Raw genomic sequence first — 6163 nt, 5'->3', positions numbered from 1 at the left:
AAGTTACCTTTTCTTATATAAACCTCTTTTTCTTGCTAGATCCCACTCTGTGGCGAGTGGTGCCTGACCAGATATTCTTTAACCTTGAAAATCCGCACTGTTTAGCCATGTTGACTTGCTTATTATGTTCCATGGCCACGTAATTCACACTGTTGAGATAGTGTGTTCTACAAGATCGCTCGTAGGTTATCCTTGCGATGGAATTGCTTCATGAATATGCCCATCCTGGACTGTACCACTCATGAACTACATGGATAAAGCAAAAGGGGATAGCTGCCCATCTCTGTCATGCCTTGTATTGAATAAATCGGTATGGTCTGCTTTAAAAAAATAGTTTTGTGGTCACCCATTACACTGTCTCAGGTGATGACGTTCCTCCAAACCCTTCACCATGTTTCACTTCCCTTTTCTTCTAGTGGAGTTTGGAAGTCCTTACCACTTTCCAGTTCCAAGCAATGACCAACAAACCACTGTTGCCATTTTGTTATTAAAGGTGCCCTTTCGTTTTGTGTTGTAGCTTACTTTATGAATGTTTTTTCAGATTATGGCTGTATTTGTAAACAATTAAATAGACTTGCATCTGAAAGTTAAATGATTATTATGGCTTATAATGTCATCCGATAATGACTTATGGCTAGCGGTTTAAAATCAAAGATCTTCTTGAAGCAATTTTGAATCATGAGTGTTTAAATGTTTAAGTTTTTAACTTCTCGTTTTATTTAAGAACTACTTAATTATAATATGGTATTTGGACCAAACTAACCACTACTTGACATAATATGAGGTTAGAAATCAGATTTCTGTACAAACTTAATAAAACAAAACAATATTTGCCCATAAATGGTGTCCATTTTGAAATAGAATCTGTATATTTTCAGTCTATTTATGTTCAGTTCTGCATCCTCATGGGCCCTGAAGTCAAATACATGAAATCATGATTCCGATGGCGGCCATATTGGAAAATGACCTCTATAAGAAAAAACCGACACCACAATTTGATCACATTGCAAGTTCTACAGTGGTCAAGAAGGTTCACTTTACCCAAATCTTCCATCAAACCTTTTCTGTACATTCAGTTGTGATAAAACATTTTTCTAGGCTCTTAGCTCCCAGTCTATAAATGCAGAGTCCTTGCCGCAGCACATTTGTTTTTGCGCAGATCAAGGCTACAGAGACTCTCGGTTGTCAATGTTATAGCAATAATTTAACAGATGTCTTCAAGCTAAGCACTTGTAAACGTAAATATTGGAAAATTTTGTTTGTTTGTTTTCTAAACAATTTCTAGGATCTGGGTGAGAAAAAAGTAATCAAACTTCACCTGTTTTATGACATTTCCAGACATGGAAAAGGGGAAGAGTTAAAATGTAAACAAATAATGTAGATTCATTCATGTGATGGTCTAATATGTAAAGCATAATTTATGTTTACATAAAAAAAATAGTACAAAAAAAGAAGAAATATTTACCATCGACAAAAATTCACTAACTTCGACATTATATAAAACTTGAGGCAGAACGACTTCTGGTCAGAAATAACTAGTAATATAGTAGTAAGATTCGAACTTATTGGTCAAAAATACATAAATTACTATGCGAACCTCCTAATGTTGCCCGATAGACTTTTCCAATATTCAATAAATTATTTCATAGAAACCTTTTGATATTTTCAACGACCTTGATAAATTTATTATGCATGATAACATTAGGAATAAGTGACTCTTTTTCCCCTAGATTCCAATCTGAGACAACCGAGTTTTAAATAACACTAAACACAACGACATAAAATCTGTGTTAAAATGTTATGTGCAAAAATTAGTGAGATTTTAAACAAACGTACTTGTGCATGCCACCTATGAACGTATCATTGTATTCAGATTTTTAACCTGTGGAATCTGAAATACGTAATCTTTTATAACGTATATAGAGGTGTGTGTTGTTACGCTTAGGCAAACATTGATTTTGCTCTGTATGTATCGTAACATATATGATAAACTGAAAATAAGAAACGAATTTTTGTCTAGTTGAAGTAGTAAGTTTAAATAAAGGAATAGGAATAAAAGCCCGGAAAGATATACTATGAAAAAAAAAAAGAATTAACGTTAATGTTAGATTCTATAAACAAACAAAAACACGTAGACAATTTGAAGGACAAAACTTTAAATGTGTAATAAGTTAATTTCTAGCTGAAGGTCAAATATTCAAACAAGAAAGCTTCTGCATTAAAAAAGACGTTCGGGTCAAGAGGATTTAAAGTTTCGGTGCATAATTGATCACTGGCTAATCAATTGAAAAGTTATATACAGTATTAGAAATAACTAAGGAAATGTATGGGTGATACACATGAGAGAGTCACAGTCAATAGGTAATTGAATATAAATAGTTTATCATTAGTTCAAGACGTTATTGCCTAATATGCAGAATAACAGTGAATAAATTGTACAGTGCATCAGTACTTTGTATTTGTTTCAAAGAGAGAGTTATATCTTGTTTTTATGCTACTGTAAGTTTATCAATGCATGATTGTGAAGTATTATTCCAAGTATCCTGTATTACATATTACACCCCAAAATTAGGTCGACTTGTTTGGTTGACGTGTGATATTTTCAGTTTTTGTATAAACCCATTCAATTTAATGATATTAATATCAAATCACTGTGCAAGTCAAAGTGGTCAAGTGCGTTCTACCAGACTCTTTTTCAGTATCGTTTCATTGCATTTGCTTTATGTTTGGAAAGACTGTCTTCCAGGAAATTGAATCTCTGCCCAATAGGTCTTGTTCCTGAGCAAAGGCCCGGCATGGCTAGGTATTTAGGGCGCTCGACTAGCAATCTGAGGGTCGCGGATTCGAATCCCCGTCACACCAAACATGCTCGCCCTTTCAGCCGTGTTGGCGTTATAATGTGACGGGCAATCCCACTATTCGTTGGTAAAAGAGTAGCCCAAGAGTTGGCAGTGGGTGGTGATGACTAGCTGCCTTCCCTCTAGTCTTACACTGCTAAATTAGGGACGCTAGCGCAGATAGCCCTCTTGCAGCTTTGCGCGAAATTCAAAACAAACAAACAATCCTGAGCAAAAGAGTTCAAGGTATCATTAATTATGTGTAGAACTTCAACATCATTGGCTGAGATGCAGTCCACATTTGCATTGATCCCCATCATCCTTCACAGTAATGTTGTGTATTGAACGTGATGCTGCTTTCCTTTTTGCCATCGAAAAATTGTCGTTGACTATTGCCAAAAAAAACTTGAATTTGGAATCATCTGTAAATATCATTCTTTTTCGTCCTGCTCGTCTTGGTGTATGAAGTATGATACCCATTTCAGCCTTTTGATTTCGTTATCCCTTTTAGCAGTGGTTTCAGAGCAGTTACACATCCATTGAAACCACTTCGTGCTAATGTATATATTACTGGTTTTGAAGTTATCATTCACAATTGTACTTACAGCTAAATCATTCGCAAAATCTCTAATGGATTATTGTGAATCATATAACATCACTTTCTTAAAGAGTTTGGACTTTCTACCTCGCCTGTTCTATTTACCAAAAGCATTAATTTTAAGTACCATCTTCAGAGTTTCAATACATCTCTGAAACATGCAATTTTGTCTCAACCTCTCACACGATGTAGCCTTCACCAGCCGAAACTTTTATTTCTACTCATTTATTATCTGGCAGTTTTAGGAGCCATTACTTCAATGACTACACTACTGCTGGGGATAGTATGACTACTTATAGTTTTATAAGCATGATGCTGATTAGTTGAATGACAGCCAATCATAGTGTAAATTATCAGCATGTGCCTGTACTCTAGTGTAGAGCATATTCCTACAATACAAGGAACGTAATCCTAGAATTCTTGCATTTTATTCACCGTTTCTATAATTATTTCCAATATTGATACATTTATATGAAATGTCTCTTTTTATGAGAAGTAAATCTGATGTGCATCATACGTTCAGATAATGATTTTGCCTTAAAACCATAAATATATTATTGTGCAGAGAGTTGGTAGTGCTTATTTAGCAAACTCTGGTTAGGTTGGAGGATAGTCATCCAGAGTCCCTTTTTTGTTATCACCGACTAAGATGTAACCAAACAATGAGTCTTTTATTCATTATTAAGCATTATTTTTACTTAGGAATGAGAATCATTTCTTCAGGAAATTTTATAAGCTGCTCGTAGACTATCTAATTGAATGATATCCCAGTAGCCATTGTGAAGTAAATAAAACCAGAAGTTAATTTCTTAAGCATTTTTTTTTTCTTATTCCTTACCATACAGACTCTAAAGATTCAATAAATAATACATCTCTTTGTTTCAAAATCGAACCGAATCATAACCGAAACAATAAAACTATAAATAGGCAACATGAAAAAGCAGTGATTTTGTATTATTTTTTGCAAATTATCTGTCAGAACTGGAACTTTGATTATAAAATCGGTGACTTTTGGCATGTTTGGTCGATTGAAATTGTTATCTTTTAAGAAAATACAATACAAATGATAAAGACTCTGACAAAATATATAAAGTGAGATAACATAAAAATGTTTTTTATTTATTTAAAGACGCAATGCAATTTCACTCTACAGAATATTTGGATATCCTTTTTTTTCTGTTCATGTTTAAGCCCAAAGACAAATAATGGACTGTCTGCGCTATCACCATCACGTGTATAGAACACCGGTTTTTAGCGTTACAAGCCTACCGCTGAGCCACCAGTTCTTTAAAACCTATCTTTTAAAGTATATATTGTCCTTTGTTGTCATTTTTTACCACATACACACAAAAGGGGATGATAATGGCCTTTATAGATAACCATGCACCTTTTATATCTCTACAAAACATTGCTATTCTACAAGTAACCTAATAGAGGTTAAAGCTGCTTTGGCACTATATATTATTGATGCTCAAAGTCATTAGCACAGAAGGACATAAACCTTTTTAATTCAGAGCATTTTTAGAATCAAAATCCACAGCCTTAAGATACACAAAACAAATTACCTTTGTGTGTGAACAAATTATCAAAATATTTGTTCAGAAATGAAATATATCAAATTTAAAGTAATCATAGACGAAACACACAATTTATCCTGCTTTATTTAATTTTTTTTTATTATTTAGTAAATTACTCAAAATAGCAAAAATAACATAACCACTGTCTGCAAAAGTAAAGTTAGAAATATCTAAAATAGCATTAATCGTGAAAAGACCTGGTCGTTAGGGCACTCCACTTACAATAGCAGCAAGTTGTCAGATATATAAAAGACTGTTTAGTATAAGTAGTATTAATTAATTTATTTTGTGAGTTAATGTTTCATGATTTTTTAGTTTCTTATAATAAGAGAGTTAAAAGCAGATGATTGTTGGAAGTTGTGTTTGTAAGCTATTGATGTCGAGGCTACAGAGATTGCTAGAACGCCTCAATGAGAGATATAAATAGCAGTGAACAGACGAGAGACCAGGGAGTCGGAAGAGAGCCAAAAGTAAAGCCGAGTGGAACAGTTTCGGTCAGAGAAAGGTTAGAAAACGTAAAGTTAACCCTCGTAAGAATGAATAGCCTAACGATTGATATGTTAAAATGAGATTAACAGTTTTCTGACATTTTATGAGAACAATTTGTCTCATCAAAGGATGATCTAAAGCAATTGAATCTGCCTGTGTGAACTTTGACGAAAAACAGACGATTATTTGGAAGTAGGCCTATATGCGAAAGGTAGACGTTTATTGGAAGTAGGCCTAAATACGAAAAGGTAAACGAGTATCGGAAGTTCAGGATACGACTGCGGCAACTCAACGACAGCGTAAGTGAATTATACACCGATACTAGTGATCAATGAAAAAAAAAGAGAGAAGAAAAGGAATAAGTGAATTATACAACCTCCATCGTGAAAGTCCCAACAGCTAAGTGTAAAATGGCAAGCACACATAGTATCTACGTGACAGGGAAGCTGGATGGCCAAAGGTGCAACTTTGTCATAAATTCTGCGTCTCAGCAGGCCCTTGTGAGCATCAAGGTGCTGGATAACAAAGGAGTACCAGAAGCTGTACAGAAGCTCTGTGGTGTGACAGGACATTCTGCAAGGTTGTGGGGACAGAAAGTATACTTGGCTGACATTGAAGACCAATGCATATTAGGATTGGACTATCTACTACTGAAGAAGTGT

The sequence above is a fragment of the Limulus polyphemus genome, unplaced genomic scaffold, assembly GCF_000517525.1.
Source record: "Limulus polyphemus unplaced genomic scaffold, Limulus_polyphemus-2.1.2 Scaffold3101, whole genome shotgun sequence".
In the NCBI taxonomy this organism is placed as follows: Eukaryota; Metazoa; Arthropoda; class Merostomata; order Xiphosura; family Limulidae; genus Limulus; species Limulus polyphemus.
This window is presented reverse-complemented; position numbering follows the sequence as displayed.